Source organism: Lissotriton helveticus, chromosome 3_2, assembly GCF_964261635.1.
Source record: "Lissotriton helveticus chromosome 3_2, aLisHel1.1, whole genome shotgun sequence".
NCBI classification, from domain to species: domain Eukaryota; kingdom Metazoa; phylum Chordata; class Amphibia; order Caudata; family Salamandridae; genus Lissotriton; species Lissotriton helveticus.
In genome coordinates, this window is record NC_136062.1 from 491,557,774 (window position 1) to 491,579,088 (window position 21,315).

The 21,315-nt window shown below is 44.3% G+C and overlaps 1 protein-coding gene across 11 annotated transcripts in view; it reads right to left on the minus strand.

Annotated features, from left to right (window-relative positions):
- Positions 1 to 21,315, minus strand: part of MADD (MAP kinase activating death domain) — an 853,817-nt gene that overhangs the window by 237,512 nt on the left and 594,990 nt on the right. The window lies entirely within an intron of this gene.

Sequence of the window (21,315 nt, forward strand, 5' to 3'; positions counted from 1 at the left end):
CCGCGTTGGACACGGTCCCCACGTCCAGCTTCTTTCTAGGCTGGAGGACATTGGCATCACGGGCGCGGTCCTCAGCTGGGTTAAATCTTTTCTCACAGACAGGTTCCAACAAGTTTGGCTTCCCCCCTACCATTCATCAAACAGTAGGGTAGATACAGGAGTTCCACAAGGGTCGACTTTGAGTCCCCTGCTTTTTAATGTCTATCTGACCCCCCTTGTCTGCTTGGCTGAGAGCTTAGGTGCGAAAATAATGGCTTATGCCGACGACACCCAACTTCTCTTCACTTGGGACAAGAACAACCTCTGTACAGATGGTGTCCGTCGGTGCTTGTCCTCAGTATTTGCCTGGCTTGCCCGGGCTTGCCTTAAATGTAATGAGGACAAGTCTGAGATACTTCTGTACGGCCACTTTCCGATGGACTTTAAGGAATCCCTTTGGCCGAATGGATTGCCTTGCCCCATCGGGGACTGCGGGGCTGCAAAGAACTTAGGGATCTGGTTTGGAGCTGACCTATGCTTCCGAGAACAAACCACGCGCCTGGCGGGAACGTGCTTTGGGACCCTAACCACTCTCCGGAAGTTGTTTCCTCTTCTTCCCCAAGAGGCAAAAGAAACAGTGGCCAGAGCACTTATTCTCTCGCGTCTGGACTACGCCAATGCCCTCTACATTGGCGCGCCTGACTTTTTGCTTCACAAATTGCAGGTGGTCCAGAACGCGGCAGTAAGGCTCCTTTTTAACATTCCTAGGAGACTCAGTGTACGCAAGCAGCTCTCAGAGTTACATGGGCTCCCGTCGCTCTTAGAGTACGCTTCAAGATCCTGACTCTGGCTTTTAAAGCCTTACATGGCCCATGTCCAGCCTATCTAAGGGTTAGATTTGCCTTCTACCATCCTCCTCGTCAACTGCGATCTGCCACCCTGAGACATTTGGTCATCCCCAGATTTAAGAGGGTTCGTCTAGGGCGACAATCTTTGATGGTCAGAGCTGCTCAGCTGTGGATTAGCCTTCCCGATGCTCTCAGGCATACGACAAACCTTACATATTTCAAAAAACATCTGAAAACTCATTTATTTAGGCAAGCCTTGTAGACCATCGGCTTTTATTTTTAGCTGACATCTGAATCCTCTCTCGTGCCAGGACAGTCTCGACTAACAGTGCACGCTACAAGTAATTATATAACATAACATAACAAACACATGCAGAAACGTGCACGTTGTTCCGATCGTGTGCCCAAGGCAATGGCGTACTAGCAAAATGGCCAAGTCTCGTGCTAGGGTTATAGAGCACGCTCAAAAATCTTTGTGCATGATACGGATACCCGCAAACCCTTTTGTTTAATTGATAATGTTTCATTTCCCTCTATATCACTTTGCACAAGAGGACTTCGATAAACAGTTTTCTATACACTTTTTCAGAGCAACCGTATCTAAATCTTTAAATGTACTGTACGTTATTAAATAATCTTGAAATATAAATTGAATGTATTATTTCTCCAGCTAGGATCCGATAGCAGGATCATTAATAAGTGAATTGACACCATAAATTTGGCCACTAGGATAATTTCGTTGTTTGTATCGAACTGACACCACTTATCAGCACACAAGGGAATTGCTGAGAAAAAAATGTCCAGATGAAGTTTGGCACTGGGAGGGAATTAACAAGGTGAGCAATCTGCAGTTAGAAGTATCCATCAGAAAATTCACATGACTTCTAAAAGGTCAACGTTGTCAAGTGAAAAGAAAAAAATTCATACTGAGAGTAAATCTCCAGACACTAGGTGTGTAAAAAAAACAAAGAGTAATCAAAAAGTTCCAAGATCCCATTCACACAAATCAAATAACGGACTCTTAGAGGAAACTGCCAGTACATGGCAACATGGTAACTCAAGCCTCTGGACTCACAGGAATGGGACGCTTTTTAAGTCTTCTAACGTAAGCCTATCCGCATGCTTGGTTAATTTTTATTTAGAAATGTTAGGCAGGAGGTTATTCTACAGGTGTTGTAAGGAAGTTTTCAGAAGAGGCCTGTTCATGTATTAAACAGGTTAAACAAACTAAACATTCTGCATAATTCGCCTTTTAGTGGGCGATTCCGGGCATTTGGTTTTGCTAGACTCACCTCTAATATACAGGATAAAAAATATTCTTGTGTGCCCGCATATAGTCCTCGTAATGTTCCACATTCCAATGTTTGACTATTCATGAAGACCCTTGGATGCAGAACTATAAGCTGGTTTCCATCAAAAACAGGCAGTCTCAAAGACTCTCACAGAACTGGCCAGACTTAAATTGGAACAGCCTCAGTTACTGGAACATATCAATGCAAAAATATGGACTACACTTTTGAATTGCTTCAACCAGAAGAACAGAAAGATAGAATTCAGGTTAATAATTTTTAAGACCAAGGGGTACTGGAACTTATGTTACAGCTGGAGACACACTATTGTACCCATTCAACGGCATAAGATCAGATGTAGATAGGGCTGCATCAAAGAGAATGCCACCATATTTTACTAAGCAAGCTGACCATTCTGTGAGAAACTATTTTCTTGATTTGCGGACAAATGGCTTGCTACGGAAGGCAGATATGGGCGGGTGAATAAGATGCTAATGTAATTGACCAAAAGTTTACATATTATTGTAGCTACAATCAAGATCTTAACCATGTAATCTTTGCCCACAATGATGTAAAATGTGTTCCTGCTTTTTTTTAAACATGCGTCTGTTGAATGACCTAACTACTGCTCAGGAAACCACAGTGTATTTGTGTTCAACCAATAATAACGGATTCTTAACGAGTTCATGCATGTTTTAAACAATTCCTGAATCTATGGAAATTGATAATGGATGTTTTCAATCCATTGCTATCATGTTAGTTGAAATTTAACAGAACTGAAATGCAATTTGAATGTTACACTACTTTAAGGATCTTCATTATCAACTTTCTTGAGATTTTTAATCAATAAAAACCAACTTTGCAGTTTAGCTTGTCCATTCCCGGCCGCCAGAGGATCCGCAGATCTTCATGTCATACTCTTTGGCCGAATTGCAGCCACCAAGAACAGAGTGAGAATTCCTGAATTTACTGAGAAATATTTGATTCAAAAACATATCAATAAAATAACAGAAAAGTGCAAATTAGCTAGACTAGCACTGCTTCCCAAAAGCTCCTTCTACAAAAACAAGGAAATCCGTTAATTCGCGAATACGTGCAAACATTGGTCTTCCTAACTAAGTTAGATTCCCGCGCAGCAATGCACCGTGGTATCTGCAAGAACCATGTCACTTTCGTCTCGTAGCACAAGTGTGTCAACCGGAGGACACCACACTGGTTCACACAGTCCTGGCCTATGGTATGGTTTATAAGTACCTCCAAATGTTTCTTTTAGATTTGTGGTGGAACAGTAGCCAATGCCCACCTGATCACCTCATGAGCAACACATGTATTACGAAATGGAGCTCAAATAACACAGATGCAGAACCTGCTTGAGAGTTCCCCAAGCCACGGGGCGTCCATCACACACTGGACTTGGTAATGTAGTTACATTAAGCGGAGTACTTTCAAATGCTTGTCTTTGTCCAACATTGAGGTTTAGGGGATCCAGAGGACTAATACCACAAAGTCTGATAGCTGACCCATGCAGGACTACACACGACTGCAACACGTGTACAGTCAGCCTTGGCTGTGGAAGAATGGAGCATCACGCGGTCTTCAGCCACAACCTCCTCAGAGTTGCGAGAGACAGCAGCATCCTATGCAGCCGCATTAAAACGAACCATCTCTTTTACTGAAAATATTACCACTGGGGAGGAAACATCTCCTTAGTCTTAGGAGCACCTGATGACCTTCAAACTAGTGGATGCTGAAAGAGATTTCTCCTTCTAAAGGCACATCCAGTGCTTAGAGGAGGACAAACGAGCCACAGCCTGCTTCTTCCAAAGTAGCACTTGATTCTGAAATGATCTTAGCCAAACGACGCTCACTCTGCCCTGATCGTATTTAGACGTCTCTCGTCATTAGGCAAATGCTCTAATGCCTTCTTCCCCAGTTGCCTAAGACGTACAGATCCATTGCCAGAGCAACGGAGTCACACAATGTGAAAAGAAGAAAACTATTGGGGGAGAGTATGATCGACATTGCCTTTCACTATCCACTGATGCCGTGTCACGTCTGACAAGCAGCAGCACTGCATTCACAGCCCTTATGGGATATTATCCTGCCCATTCTTCATAGCTTACGGCTCTTCTCCTCTGGTTCAGAGAAGGCCGGTATGCTTCCACCGATAAGTCCGAACACCCATGGCCAGCAGTTCTAGATTTCTTGTGTTAACTTAAGGGGACTGTTGGCACAGAAGGCAGGTTCTTGAAGAATGCCTTTCCTTTTAGTATTTATTGGAAACCTACGGTGGATAACTCAGAGTGTGCTTTCGGCCAGCCGAATGTGGCCCACCGGTGACCTTTCTTATCCGTGTCATGTACATTCTTCTTATTCAATGGCTTTCCTTCCTCTTCTTGCATGTTGTCCTTTCCCTGGAGTGCATCATCTTTATCAACTGTTGGACTGGATGACGGTATCCTTCCACTGCTTTTATTCTGGAAGGAAGATGCTACTTACCAGCATGCATCTGTTCTTGGCATGTAGAGCTGCAGATTCGTATACTTTTACATAATCGCCATTTGGTGTTGGGTTCGGATGTTTGCAGTTTGTTGTTGTCTTGGATGAAGTCTTTGTAGTCACAAGGTAGATGATACCTCCCTAGGACGATAGTGCGCACGGGCATCGGCTCCATCCTTAGATTGTTTTGCCACGAAAGGTTACGATGGAGTAGTAAGAAGTAGAAAGAGATGTCCATGTGTAATAAATCTAAGTAAGATAGTACTGCAGCAGATATAGGTATCCAGGGAGGAGGGGTGGGTGTATACAAATCTGCAGCTGTACATGCCAAAAACAGATGCATACTGGTAAGTAGCATTTTCCGTTCGAGGCATATGAACTGCAGTTTGTATACTTTTGCATAGACTGTACAGCAGTTTCCTCCTTAGTGATGGCTACCTGTATCTGTTGCAGTGGTTTGAAAAAGTGTCCTTAATACAGCCTGGCCCCCACTAGCGTGTTGTTTTGCTTGCACATCTACACAATAGTGTTTTGTGAAGGTGTGTGGTGTAGCCCAAGTTGCTGCTTTGCAGATGTCATCTAGGGGAATGTTCCCCAAGTATGCCATGGAAGCACCTAGTTTGCGTGTGGAATGAGCACTAGGGGGAATGGTTAGCGTGCGTTTTGCATTGATATAGCATAATTGAATGCATTTAACAATCCACCTTGCAATTCCCGTCTTTGCCTTTATGAGGTGGGGAGAAAGCCACAAAGAGTTGTTTAGTCTTTCTAAAGGATTTTGTCCTTTCAATATAGTGGAGTATTGCTCTTTTAACATCTAACGTGTGAAGAGCTCGTTCTGCCACAGAGTCTGGTTGAGGGAAAAACACTGGGAGCTCAACAGACTGGTTGAGATGGAAGGCAGATACGACTTTGGGTAAATATTTAGAGTTTGTCCTAAGAACCACTTTGTTATGATGGATTTGTAAAAGTGGTTTTTGTATGGTTAATGCCGGGAGTTCACTAACTCTCCTGAGAGATGTGATAGCAACCAAAAAGGCTACCTTCCAAGTGAGGAAGTGTTGTTTGCATTTGTGAAGAGATTCAAAAGGGGGACCCATGAGTCTGGTAAGGACTATATTTAGGTTCCACACTGAAGAAGGTGGAACTCTGGGTGAGATAATTCCTTTAAGTCCTTCCCTAAAAGCTTTGATAGAGGACACACGAAACAAAGACAAATGTTATCTGTGTTGGAGATAGGCTGCTATAGCAGCTAGATGTAGCCTAATAGATGTATATGCTAGGTTACATTGTTGTAGATGCAAAAGGTAGCAGATAATGTTCGGAGTAGAAGCATCTGGGGGATTGATCTTGCTGTTTGTGCAGTAAATTGCAAATCGTTTCCATTTTGCTGCATAGCATGCTCTGGTGGTAGGGGTCTAGCTTCTTTAATGATATTCATACAATCAGGAGGAAGATTGAGGTAGCCAAACTCTAAGACCTCAGGTGCCAGATCGCAAGGTTTAGTTGATTGGGATCTGGATGTCTTATCTCTCTCCATGGTTCTGAGTGAGAAGCTTGGGTGAGAGGCATAGCTTTTGATGAGGAACTACTGATAGTTCTCATAGGGTTGTGAACCATGGTTGTTGGGCCCATGTTGGAGCAACTAGGATCATTGTGAGGGAATGCTGTTTGAGTTTCCCAACCTCTAAAGGAATGAGTGGGAGTAGCGGAAAAGCGTAAGCAAATTTGCCTGACCAGTTCATCCATAGCATATTGCCTTTGGACAATGGGTGTGGATACCTGGACACGAAGGTTGGGCATTTTGCGTTTTGGTGTGTGGCGAACAGATCTATTTCTGGGTGGCCCCACATGTGAAAGAATGGAAAAAGAACTTGAGGATGAAGTTCCCATTCATGGATCAGCTGTGTCTGACGACTGAGCAGATCTACTATCAGATTGTGTACACTTGGGAGGTGTTCTGAAAGAAGATACATGTTTTGCGGAATGGCCTATCTCCATATGCTTTGAGCTAGGTGTAAAAGCTGCAGAGAGTGTGTTCCCCCCTGTTTCTGTATATAAAAAATTGCTGTCATGTTGTCTGTTCGGACCAGAACAGCTTTCCCTAGGAGGTGGAGTTGAAAAGATTGTAACGCTAGGAACATTCCTAAAATATCCTGGTAGTTTATGTGGAATTGTTTTTGTTGGGGGATCCATATGCCCTGGATGGTTTGGGTTTGAAGAGTGATGCGTCTGCTGTTAGCACTGTCTGTGAAACCGGGTCGAGGAACGGCCGCCCCTTAGAAAAGGTTTTGTGTGTTCCACCACGGCAGAGAGCGATGGGTTTGGGCGTCCACCAACACCAGATCTGCCAGCTGACCTTGAGCCTGGTTCCACTGACGTGCCAAACACTCCTGTAAGGGACGCATTTGGAGTCTTGCATAAGGGACAAGGAAAATGCAGGAGGACATAATCTCGATTAACTGCATGAACACTCGCGCTGGTAGTGAGTGTTGAGGGTGCAATTTCTGGATCAGAGCCTGTATTGTGCTTATCCTGACTGGATTAGGATATACTAGAGCTTTTGAAGTGTCTATTGTAGCCCCTAGGTATTGTTGTATGCCGGATGGTTGGAGATGAATTGTGAATCCCACGCTGTGAAGCATTGTCTTGTGTGTCTGTTGCCCACAGTGGCTGTGTGAATTGGCTTTTATGAGCCAGTTGTCCAGATAAGGGAAGACGTGAATGTGCGGTCTTCTTAAGTGAGCTGCAACTATTGCAAGGCATTTGGTGAAGACTCTGGGTGCTGTGGTGACCCTGAACAGGAGTACTCTGAATTGGTAGTGTTGACCCTCTACCACAAATCTGAGATACTTCCTGTGAGCGGGGTGAATGGGAATATGGAAGTAGGCATCCTTTAGATCCAGAGTGGAGAGAAAGTCGCCCTGTTGAAGTAGTGGAAGCACCTGTTGGAGAGTGACCATGTTGAGGTTCTGTGAATTCTGAACCCGTGGGTTCCATTTTGTGTATGGCAGCCATTTTGTGGTTGCCCTCACATAGGCCGATGATTGTGGCTGAACTAGTCTTTTAAGGACATTTACAGCTTAGCTCGAGCTCGTGCTGACTCCTGTTTGACCTGAGTGAACTGACCCTGTTGCCTGAAGCTGATCTTGTTAAACCAGTTCCTGCCCTTTAGCTGATCAAGATTAAGGATCAGAGCACAGGACATCATAAAGTTTCACTGCACACAAACATGCCTTATCCTACTTCTATCTGTTTCTGTTCCTTCTTTTATGGTCTGTTTATGATATGGGTTGTGGTCCTTTTATTATGGGTTTGTCCGGCTCGCGTATTAATTTATTTATTTACATAACCGCGCCGCGCTCTGCAACGCTGCTGTGCCTTGTACTTGCTTGCTGCCTACAACAATTTAGATTTGAACTGTGGCGTGCTTCGCAATTTGTACTGTTTCAGCGCTCTCTGGCTTTACTTATTATAGCGCTTCCTCTGCTGCCCTGAAATTATCTTGCCCCATAGCGCTCCATCACCATTCTAGCTCTTGCTGTAGGAGACCCTCGCTGCATTTGTTTACCTGTCGGCTATTTGCTTGTTTTCGGCCCGTCCTGAACTCTCCCTGCACCTCGCTCCCGCCTCCCAGCTGCCCCTCCCACGCTCTGCCCCTTCCACTATCCATATTAGACTGACGTCCCAACGCGCAGCGTCCACGCGCAGCGGGCGCGCCGAAGGTGCGCCAAAGGTAAGCCCGTCTACGCACATCCGCGCCTGGACCGCGCCCAGCGCCAGACCCCCTGCCCCCCGCCGTACCCAGCCCACTAAACTCACATACGATGCCGCAACTCTCCTCGCCCTCAACCCCGGGCGCACACCACAATGCTGCGAAGCCACCCCAGGACGTACCCACGGCCCATTCGCCTGCCTCTCCTGCAAGTTCAACTGCTTCAGAACCCTCACCAAATCCACTTCCTCCATACGCAGCCTCGACTCTAACCGCCTGAAGTGCATCCTGCTTAACACCCGCTCGGTCCACAAACACGCTACCGAACTCTGGGACCTACTCGACACTGCGTCACCGGACATCGCCTTCCTTACAGAAACATGGATGAAAACATCATCAGCACCCGACATCGCCATAGCCATACCGGACGACTACAAGATTATCCGCAAAGACCGCTCCAACCAAACAGGAGGAGGCATCGCCATCATCCATAGGAACACCATCAAAATCACGACCAGCTCCGACGTCAATCTCGCAACCGCCGAACATCTCCACTTTCAGATCCACACCGACCCCAGGACCACACTTAGAGGCACCCTCATCTACAGGCCTCCAGGAAACCGCACTCAATTCAGTGATGACATCACCGACTTCGTCAGCCCACATGCCCTCACCTCAGAGAACTACATTCTGCTGGGAGACCTCAACTTCCACCTTGAAAACAAACACGACAGCAACACCTCCACCCTGCTGGAAAACCTGGCCAATCTCAGACTCAAACAACTTGTTGACACCCCCACTCATGTAGCCGGACACACGCTCGACCCTATCTTCACCTCCAGCAAGCACATTTCCTTCGATCGCACCACAGTTCTCCATTGGACGGACCACAGCTGTGTTCACTTCAGCTACAAAACCACCCTGAACCACAACAGACCACAACCCATTCCTCGGAGAAACTGGAACAAAATCACCCCCGACCAACTCCAAACATCACTCAACCAAAATCTTCCCACCCTCTCACTGGACCCTAACCAAGCGGCCACCGATCTCAAGCAATGGATCACCCACAGTGCTGACGAATTAGCACCCCTGAAAAAGCTCCAGATCAAATCAGCCAGCAAAAAGGCTTCGTGGTTCAATGATGATCTCAAAAAATCCAAGAAACTATGCCGCACCCTGGAGAAAACATGGAGAAAAAACCCAACCACCGACAACATGGCCACACTCAAGGCAGCCACCCGCAACCACCACCAACTGATTCGATCCGCCAAGAAATCAGCATTCAAGGATCGTCTCGACACCAACACCCACAACAGCAAGGAACTTTTCAACATCGTCAAAGAATTCACCAACCCCACCGCAGCATCTAACGACATCACCCCCTCCCAAGACCTCTGCGACGTGTTATCCTCCTTCTTCTACAACAAAATCGCCGACATCCACAACAGCTTCGAGAACACTCCCAACGATCAACCCTCCCCACACCCCTCAGATACCACTCCGCCAACTAACTACCTTAGCGCCTGGAACACAATAACCACTGAAGACACCATCCGCCTAATGAATTCAATCCACTCTGGCTCGCCAACCGACCCCTGCCCCCACCACATCTTCAACAAAGCTGACTCCATCATCGCACCCCATCTTCGTGATGTCATCAACTGCTCGTTCAACACTGCCACCTTTCCAGAAAGCTGGAAACACGCCGAACTCAGCGCCCTCTTGAAGAAACCCACAGCAGACACCTCTGAACTTAAAAACTACCGACCCATATCCCTCCTCCCATTCCCTGCCAAAGTCATTGAGAAAGCCGTCAACAGCCAGCTCGCCGCCTTCCTTGAATCCAACTACTCCCTCGATCCATCTCAATCCGGATTTCGAGCCAAACACAGCACCGAAACGGCCCTCATTGCAGCGACAGACGACATCCGAACACTACTGGATAACGGAGAAACTGCGGCCCTCATTCTACTCGCCTTTTCCGCCGCTTTCGACACGGTCTGCCACAGTACCCTTATACAACGTCTCAACAACATCGGCATACAAGGAAAAGCCTTGGACTGGATCATCTCGTTCCTAGCCGGGAGAACTCAAAGAGTCCGACTTCCTCCATTCAACTCAGAAGCCACAGAAGTCATATGCGGAGTACCACAAGGATCGTCACTCAGTCCACCCTCTTTAACGTTTACATGAGCCCACTCGCATCCATCGCACGCCAACACAACCTCAACATCATCTCTTACGCCGACGACACCCAATTAATCCTTTCCCTCACCAAAGACCCGAACACCGCCAAAACCAATCTTCACGAAGGCATGAAAGAAGTAGCCGAATGGATGAAACAGAGCCGCCTAAAACTCAATTCAGACAAAACTGAAGTGCTCATCCTAGGATCCTCACCCTCTGCCTGGGACGACTCCTGGTGGCCTTCCGCTCTGGGCACAGCACCCACTCCCACAGACCACGCACGTAACCTTGGCTTCATCCTAGACTCCTCTCTCTCGATGTCCAGACAAATTAACACAGTCTCATCCTCCTGCTTCAACGTACTTCGCATCCTCAAAAAGATCTTCCGCTGGATCCCCCTCGAAACAAGAAAGACTGTGACCCACGCACTGGTCACGAGTCGGCTGGATTATGGTAACACACTATACGCCGGAATCACAGCAAAACTACAGAAAAAACTCCAACGCATCCAAAACTCATCAGCGAGACTCATATTGGACATCCCCCGCCGAGATCACATCACCGGACACCTAAAGGACCTCCACTGGCTTCCCGTCAACAAAAGAATTACGTTCCGTCTTCTCACCCACGCACACAAGGCCCTCTACAACCTAGGACCCGAATGCCTCAACACTCGACTATCCTTCTACAAACCCACCCGCCAACTAAGATCGTCTAATCAAGCCCTCGCCACAGTCCCGCGCATCCGAAAATCCACCATGGGTGGCAGATCCTTCTCCTTCCTGGCTGCCAAGACCTGGAACTCACTCCCCTCTCACCTCCGCCTTACTCAAAACCACATCTCATTCAGAAAAGAACTTAAAACCTGGCTATTCGACAAATAATGAACCCCCTCCCCAAGCGCCTTGAGACCCTCTGGGTGAGTAGTGCGCTATATAAATGCTCTAACTTGAACTTGAACTTGTAAGAAGGAATGTTAGGCATTTTGCATGCTTGCAGAAGCAAGGACTGCCCCTTACTTTTATGCTGTGTTTTGTAACCCTGAGCATATATGTAAGGCCCTGTTCTCTGTACTCCTCAGACTACCTCATTCAGTTGCTACGGCTTCTGTGTGACGTGGCCTCACTTATTAAATTTAATAAAGATGTCTTTTCATATTTTCAGCTTCTGTGCCAAGTTCTTTTTTTATTAGTAAGTATTCCCTGAGAATGAAGATTTCAGTTTCTTCAAATGGCGATTCTGTAATCCCCAGGGAATTAAAATATGACAAGGATCCTTTGTTCTGTGCATTTTTTTGATATGTAGAACGATTTTTGGTTTTCTGCTAGCCAAAGTTAGTGAATTGAGCGTATTTTCGCTTCTTGGACATACATCAGTCTGTTGGGCTGTTTTTGCAGTCTTTTGAAACACAATTGAGAAGCGTTTCTTGTAAATATGACTTACAACTAGTATTTACAAATGGTTTGGTTTAAGTACAGTCTGTGGGCTGTCCTTTGTTTTTGTTCTGCGTATTGGTTTGTGGGTTAAATGTGTGTTTAAATGTCTATTTGGTTTTCCCATTAGTGCAATTTCTGTAAGTGAATAGCATTGGCGCTATTTATGAATGCAAGGCTAAAGCGCGCCGTATTGTGTGTCCTGAGTGTTTCACCCCCTTTCTGTTTATATCTGAAATAAGGGATGCAGCTTGCTTTTATATGTGGTATTATCAAAAATGATTGGGTTTATTAAAAATAATATTTAAATTATGAAAAATAATTATTAAAAATAAGTGCTACAAAATTCGTTTTTTACTATTCATGAAGCTTAATGCTCATACTGTGACCTCCTAGGATTATAATTTTAATTTGAGTTGTGTTGCACTGCATAATGAGGACATTAGCATATGACATCTCACTTAGCGCAGGCGTAAAACACTAATTTTTCTAAGGATTTACATGAGATATGTCTAATGTCTAATATCTGTAATGTGTAAAGAACATTCTGAGGATGATTAATATGTAACATACTTATAGGATATTTATTTTTAGGTGCCCCAAATATCAAAGTCATATTTGGGCATTTTTGCCATTTATAATAGCTTTAAAGTGCTTTAGGCTTCAGTAAATGCATACATTTAGGTATAATACAAATTTGCAGGCTGTCCCCATTTGGGGTTTGCTTTTAAATGGCCCAGTGAGATCCATTTAAGGTTGATGAAATAAGTACCATTGCAACAAGCACTTGTTCTAAAACTGGTATGTGTGTTATTAGGTTCTGTGAATTATTCACAGTAAATGTTGTTTAATAATCTGGAAACCGAGATAATTTTGTTAGCGCCTAAAAAGGAGACATTATTTTTCAAAATAGAGTGAATTATTGCAGGTTAGGAGAAATTAGGAAGGCCTTTTGCCTTTGTCAGCCTCAGAATGAGCAGAGGGTGGGGGCTAGAAGAAGCTGCAGCTGGCTCAAGTCGCGCTGAGATGCTATCTTTGGTTTCCCTGTAAACAATGGAAGGAGGCTGTCATGTTGACATTTGTGACCTTTTAAAATTAGGGCCTTGTCTCTGTGGAATGCAGAATGACCTTGCTAAACGGGCATCTAAAAGAGGGGGGTTTCTAGTTTCTCCATAAGAACATCAATAAAATTAAAGAACTTAATTCCAAAGGGACAATATAAAAAAGGTTTCTTTGAAAGTCCCAACACATGCTAAATGCTCTGCAGAAATGATATATTTGTATCTCTGTCTCTAAATAAATAATGTCTGCTAGTTGCTTTTATTTGACCGAAAATGAAGCATTGCATTAAGTCTTAGACAGAAAATAAGACAAAGCTTTTTATTGAAATTTTGAAGGCTACATGCCTAAGTGAGAACGATTTTCCAATTAAGAATTATTTTTTACAGTGGAAATTGTGGCCCAAAGATAACATGGAGTGTCAGTGAAAGAATTTTACTTTTGGAAAGTTAAAATGGCTTAATGTTGCAAGCTGACTGACAAGATGGTAACAGTTAAGTAATGGAAATTTATTTTTGTGTCTGTTCATGTGTATTATGTTTTGTCTTCTGATTAAAAGTTATAATTGATGTCTGCTTGTTATGAGAAATGTCTCTCTTTTGTGTGTTATGTATTTTTTTTGCCTCTGCCCACAGATCATTCATGGATTGTTCTGGGTGATTTTAAGGCTGACAAGACACGTGAGTTTGGTTGGTTAAAAAGGGATGTGTTTTTGCGTAGCCTTTGGGAAGAAATGTTCATGTGTTTTTTTTTTTAATGTTTGTGTATTTGGTCCTATCATGAATTGTTCCTGCGGGTCCTGTGTGTCAGAAGAGACATAGTTGGTTGTATTTGACAGCCAAATGTCCACTAAATGGTGATTTGCTGTCAAAAGGAGGGTGAGGATTTTAAACCTGACAAATTAAGAAGGCCTCAATAGTGGGTTTTGGGCTGCAGGTTCACAGTGCATAAAGTACAGGACTTGAAGTGGGTGCGTCACCGCTCATTTACATATGTTATTGTCTTGTCTATGTTTTTTGTGCTTGATATACAGCAAGTATATCTGATGGCTTGACATGTGCATTTTGTGCATTTTTTTTGCATGTTTTTTGTTTTATGTTACTGCCTTTAATACTATTACAAGTTTACCTGTGTTGTGAAGGGATATACATGACGATGTGTATCCTGTAAACAGTTGGGTAGATTTGCTTTGACACTAAATTTCACAGTAAGACAGACAACACTTCATCAGTGTATGTCAAATTTGGCTTTAATGGTATTTGAAGAAAAATAAAAAAACAGAGATATACAGAATCAAAGTGTGTCATCTGCAATTAGTCACAATACTGTCCTTTTCCCTTAAAGGAACAGGCAGCCCTAAATTTATGTATCCTGATTGGACGTAAGGACAAATTATAGATTTGTAACTCTTGTACATGGTGACCTAATTTCTATATTACATTAATCAGTTTTGTTCTGCTTCCTAAGTAGTGTATGGCTTTGTACTACAAAGGAAACAAGGTTTAATTTCTTTCCTGAAGACGGAACTGGAACATTAGCGGAGATTACCGTATATGGTTTAGCGGCCAGCGGTAGAGCTAACATTTGTGAACCATTTTTGAATTTTGTTCACCCAAGTAATTCCTTGTTCTTCCTATAGATTTTTAATGTACCAGAGACATCCATATTATGTATAATTCCCTTTTGTATGACCAGACTTTTTTTTAAAGAATTTTCTTTAGGCCTACTCTGATGTTTTCCAGTCTGACTGTCAGGGTAGTGATGGACTGGTTAACTGACTCAATACTATAGTAAGATAAGTTTTCCACCTCAATAGGAGACACCTTACGTTTTTTGAATATGACAAATTCAATGCCTATTCTAATTTGGTTTTTAGTTCCTTTTTTCTGCTGCTTTAATTTTTGGTGGATTAGATGTGTTCCAAAGCATGGAAATACCAGGACTCTAGTTCTTGTCTTTTGTTTCCACATTATCTACCCTTAGATGGTAGAGGATATGCTCTCACATGGAAACCCAATTGAAGAGATTAGAGGCACTGTTTCGCTTATTGCCTTTGTCTTTGTATTCTATGAGAATGACAGTGTATTTTAGATCACAATAGTTCCATGGCGTATAGCCACTCCTTTGAAGATTGCAGGCCACCTGTTTGCAGTCCCTTTGTTAAATGAACTGTTTTTGTACTGAATTGAAGGAAAATAACAACTATGTCATTTCCTACGTCACTAGGTTCTGCGGAATTAAGTCATAATAATCTGCGGAACTCACCCACAATCCCATTAGCAACAGCTAACAGATGAAAAGTCCCAGCACCCAGACAGCGATCGCCAGCGTGCCATCAATAATATCGCCAAAGTATTGTGCTTGCTTCATCATAAGGCGTTGAACATCAAAAAAGAAGGAGGAGCTGGTTTTGCCACAGAACCAGAGTTTCAGTGCAAAAGAGCGAAAGAATTGAGGCTTCAGTCTTCCACCTGTCATGTACTGGTAACCTCTGACAGTGTGCAGTCCCTTGAGTCCCTTGGCCTGAGTTTTGGCCACACACCCCCTTTTCCTTTGCTCCAACGGAAGTGCAGTGCACCGGAGGATTCGAGATTGGCAAAAGGCATTACATTATGGTGCCCATGAAAGAGCATTCTGAGCGTTCTCTGACACTGAGTAATGAGTGTTGGAGCCTGAGAATGTAGGCCCGGATGTGCATAAAATGATCTGCGCCCTTGATCAATGGAGAGCACACTATCTGTAGTGCCTGCCGCAGAGAAGAGATATTGGTGCACTGCATTGAGACATTGAGACTTTCGAATGAGCTATAAGTGTTTGCCAGGAGGGCACTCCAACGGATACTGAGACATGAAAGGCCTGAATGAAGAGGCCCATGCGGAAGAAAACAACAAAAGAAGATTTGATGGACAATAGAAGCCTGCCAGAGAGGCTTGGACGGACTCTGGGTATTTCCCGTGCGATTGCATAAAATGGGTGTTAGGAGACTGATTCTTGTTATTTTGCTGGCATTATTTTAAAGTAGTATCCCTTTTCACCTCAGAGCATTGATGGGGATCACCACTGTTTCACCTGAACATATAATAAGTTAATGAAATGCATAGGAGCCAAAAAAAATGTTACTAGATAATTTTAGGATTTGCTTTCTGCTTAGAGTTGTGAAAAATTATAATTTTGTTTGTAATAGTGGTCATTACTTTCTCCTGTTATCCATATGTTCTTAATAACATGTTTTCTAGTATTTTTAAGCATGACGTTGTCTTTTGTGGGTTGGATTGTTTTTGCTACCCAATTGACATCTGTACCCACCTCCCAACCTATGTCTCTTCTTACTACTACTTCTTCGCATTCTTTCCATATTTTACCTGAACATGAACTGGTTAGGAGGTCAGAGTTTACTAATAATTCCTTTGTACAGCTTCTGCATCAACACCAGTTAGTAATGAACACCACTAATTGTTGGGTGTATGGTCTTATGCCACATACTACAGATAGAGGTATTCCCTATTCGGTTCTGTCATTTAGTTACAATGGAACTGTATGGGCATATCTGACGATGTTTATTTATGCCAACGAAGTCTATCCCTTGCGTTCCATGAAAGATAACTCGAGTAAAAATGCCTTAGTGAAGGGAATAACGGATAATATTGATATCGATTCAGGCACAGACTGAGTGATTGCCTATGTAAGGGCAAAAGGAGGGTCTGAGGTTCTGTGAATTCTGAACCCGTGGGTTCAATTTTGTGTATGGCAGCCATTTTGTGGTTGTCCTCACATAGGCCGATGATTGTGGCTGAACTAGTCTTTTAAGGACATTTACACCTTAGCTCGAGCTCGTGCTGACTCCTGTTTGACCTGAGTGAACTGACCCTGTTGCCTGAAGCTGATCTTGTTAAACCAGTTCCTGCCCTTTAGCTGATCAAGATTAAGGATCAGAGCACAGGACATCATAAAGTTTTACTGCACACAAACATGACTTATCCTACTTCTATCTGTTTCTGTTCCTTCTTTTATGGTCTGTTTATGATATGGGTTGTGGTTCTTTTTATTATGGGTTTGTCCAGCTTGTGTAAGAAGGAATGTTAGGCATTTTGCATGCTTGCAAAAGCAAGGACTGACCCTTACTTTTATGCTGAGTTTTGTAACCCTGAGTATATATATAAGGCCCCTGTTCTCTGTACTCCTCAGACTACCTCATTCAGTTGCTACGGCTTCTGTGTGATGTGGCCTCACTTATTAAATTTAATAAAGATGTCTTTTCATATTTTCAGCTTCTGTGCCAAGTTCTTTTTTTATTAGTAAGTATTCCCAGAGAATGAAGATTTCAGTTTCTTCAATGTGACAGTGACCTGACTGAATGTAGAGGTTTAGCGGTCTGAGGTCCAATATGGGCCTGAGAGAGCCGTCCTTCTTTGGAATTAGGAAGTAGAGGGAGTAAACCCCTGTGCCTTGGCGAGTCAAGGGGACTGGTTCTATTGCATGTTTTTGGAATAGAGAGAGAATCTCCTGTTTTAGAAGACTCAGATGTTCCGAGGACATTGGACATTGTCTGGGAGGAATGTTTGGGGGGTAGAAGTGAGTTCCAGGCAATAACCACACTGGATAATTGGTTTTACCCACTTGTCTGTTGTGATGGAATTTCAGACAGGTAAGAACTGTGAAAGAGGTCTCCTGACAGGAGTGGAAAATTGGGGGGAAGTGGAGGAAAGTCACTGTTTAGTGGGAGGGGAGGTGCCGCTGTTGCCGCAACCTCTTCCTTTATTATTGCTGCCTCTGTAGCCTCGGCGGAAATATCCTTTGGGGGATGTTTGGGTGTGGCTTTTGTAGGAGGAAGAGGGCTGTTCTGAACCTGTGGGTTTTGAGCCAGCTCTGTAGAGAGAATGGGAAAAAGAGCCTCTATGGGAAGGGAACTGTAAGGCCCCCATAGACTTAGTCTCGGTATCCTTTTTCATCTTTCCTAGGGATGTGTCAACTGTAGACCCAAAAAGAGGCTCCTGATCAAACGGCTGGTTTAAAATAGCAGTCTGAACCTCCTGCTTGAATCTAGAAATTCGGAGCCAGGCGTGTCTGCGCAACAAGACACTAGTATTGATTGCACGAGATGTGGTATCGGCTGCATCCAACGCACATTTTATGGAGGTGTTGGTAATTAATTTTCCCACCTGGATAAGATCATTGGCCTTTTGCTTGTACTGGTCAGGAAGGTGTTGCATGAGCTTTTCAAGCTCGTCGTAGTGGGCTCTGTCGTACTTGGCCAATAAGGCTTAGGTATTGGCGATACGCCAATGGTTTTCAGCCTGTGATGCAATACGTTTCCCTGATGCGTCAATTAATTTTGATTTCTTATCAGGGGTTAGGTTGTCGTCTGTACCCTGTGAGTTTGCCCGCTTGTGTGTATTAATTACCACAAGGGAATTCAAGGGGATCTGACCTTTAATATAAAGTGGGTCATTAGGAGCTGCCTTGTATTTTTATTCACCCTAGGGCTGAGAACCCTAGCTCTAACTGGGTCCTTAAAAACGTCTGCGGCATGTTTTATCAAGCCTTTTAACATTGGCAGGGTGCTTGTTGTTTTTTGCGAGGGTGCGAAGGTTTCTAGCAAAAAATCTTCTTCTGGGGGGTCAGAGTGTAAGGGGACCCCATGGTATTGGGCAACTCTAGTGATGAGTTGCTCGAACCCAGTGTTGTCATCTGGTGGTGACGGCTTAGATGGATAGACATCTGTGTCATTATGTGGATCAGGGTCTGTATTGTAGTCCTCCCATTATCATCCCCCGGTTGATCTGTATCCCAGTCTACGTCATCGTCAGTATCTGATGTGTGAGGTGAAACTATTGGTTGTGGGGAGTGTGGAGGAGACATCAATAAGTGTGGATTAACTGGAGGAGGGGAAGGAGGTGGGGAATAGTTAGTGCCCATGTCCTGTGTTTTGGGAGGTATTGAAAGTTCCTCCGAAATGTCCAGTTTCCTCTTTTTTGGAGACTTGGCCACTAGTTTGCCTGTGCTTGGATCAATAAACAAAGTCTTGTTTTGAGTCTGAAAAATCAGGCTGAGTGGGCAAAATGTCTTTGTTTGGTGCCGAAGATTTCGGAACCGAGCCTTCCTTGGACGGAGTCTGAGAGTGTTTTTTCTTTTCGGGCTCTGACGACTTTTTGGAGTCCGAGGTGTTTTTCGGCTTCGACGACTTTTTGGAGTTCGAAGCCTTTTTTGGTTCCGAGTATTTGTCTTTGTGCTTCGACGCCGAGAGCTTTGACGTGGATGAAGAGTCTCTGCCTTGTGGCTTCGGTGCTGGGGGGAGGACTTCCCAGCACCGGAATGGGGTTGACTCGAGCCAGAGTCAGAAGGCTTATGTTTCGGTTTCAGAGCTGGGCCCAAGGGTGGGGCGTCTGAAGTATGTTGTTGGGATCGACCCAAACCAGAGGGCGAGGGTGTTACCAGGGGCTTCGTTTTATTTTTGGGGAGAGGGGTTTTGGTACTCCTGGACCGCTGAGCTGGGGTTACTGTCTCCTCTTCAGCATTGGAGTCATCAGCTTCGGAGACGTCGATGTCTTCTTCGTCAACTGATTGTTCTGGCTGGATTTCGGGATCTGCTCCGAAGACGTCCAGAATGGTGCTGCTTCCATGAGATATCTCGTGGCTTCGAGCCAGACGATCACATATGGTTTTCTTCGACTTGAACGATGCACAGGCCTTGCAGTTCTTTTCTTTGTGCTCAGGGGAGAGGCAAAGATTGCACACCTCATGCAAGTCTGTGTATGGGAACTTAGCACCACACCCGGGGCATTTTTTTGAAAGGAGTAATTTCCATTGACTGCAGGTGTTGTCGGCGCGGAGAGGCCCAACGGCCCGCATCTAAAATAGAGGTCGAGAAGTTTGTTTTGAAGATGCGCGTCAAAAAGGATAATACCAACTAAGGAGAATTGTGCATCGAAGGGGGATCCAAAACCGATATCGACCCAGAGCGCAGCAATGTACATCCGAACCAGATGGCGGAAAAAACTATCTAAGGATGTAGTCACTGCCCATGTGCACTTTCGTACTAGGGAGGAGTCACCTACCTTGTGACTACAAAGACTTCTTCAAGGACAAAATACAATCTGCAGCTCATATGCCTCAAACATAATGTTCCTTTTAGTTCAATACTCTATATGGCTGCATGTCTTTTCTGATTCTCTCTATTCTGTGCTACTTCCCTACTCAAATCAATGTGTCACAAAGATACTCAGTGTTACTAACACTTCACAGCTTTGCTTTCGACATGCGCCCACTTTTAAAAAATATTTTTCACACACCCTAAACTTCAAAACTGCTCCACTACTCCCCTCCGCATCGCCACCTGCCTCATTTGTCTTTTTCTGGATGGTGCAGCAGCTGTACTCTCCTACTTGGCTACTCCTTTTTCAAATATTTACTTGCATGCTAATTATTTTTTTAATTACAACTCTGCAACTGGCATTGGTCATCTTCAAACAGAATATTAAAAGTTCAAAAGAAAAACATTTCGCAGCATGTGCGGTGACAAATGCTCTAGTATAGGTCATTACAGCGCAGCAACTTTATTTTTTGCTTTTATCAGTGCTTTTCCGCATCGACAAATAAGCCTTTGTTGTCTTTTTATTTTCTTATGTTTCTTTTCAGAAGGGATCTGGCCTGGCAGTTTAGACTGGACTGCTTCTACTGAAGCAGGGCCAAGACTAACTTGCAAATGAATGGGACCAGTCTGCAGTGGGATGGTGGGCAACAAAAACAATGGACTTTCCTGCAGCCCAGAGTAATTACTAGTGGCTGAGATTCATTCAATTAATCCACCCAGCACTTTCTTGTTTTCCTTGATGCAGAACAAGCAAAAAGCAATGACAAGACAAGAGGCTGAGTAAATGTAAATAAAATGTAAATGTCGGAATTTGTAAAGCGCACAGCTACCTCCACCGGAGGTGTCCCGGCGCTGTCCGTATACCGCTTAGGAACCCTTCCTGGCTTTCCTGGGAAATGTCCACTCCTGGGCACCCCCCAGGTGCAGCCAGGCATCCCAGCGCTTTTGGGGCCGTTGTGGAGACTAAGCAAGCTATTGCCCAGAGTTGCAGCGTGGGACCCATGATCAGAACAGGCACTGAGGCGAGAATATCCAGTCAGGGGAATTAATGAGCCGGAGACCCGCCGAGGCGGGAATCGAACCCTGGTACCTGGCCAGAGCTCTGCATCAAGGTCTGCCTGCTCTAACCATTGAGCCACACTTCTCCACTGAGTGATGCCACTGAATGACTAGACCTAATGGCTTTGCCAGCACTTGTCTCAAATGTAGTTCA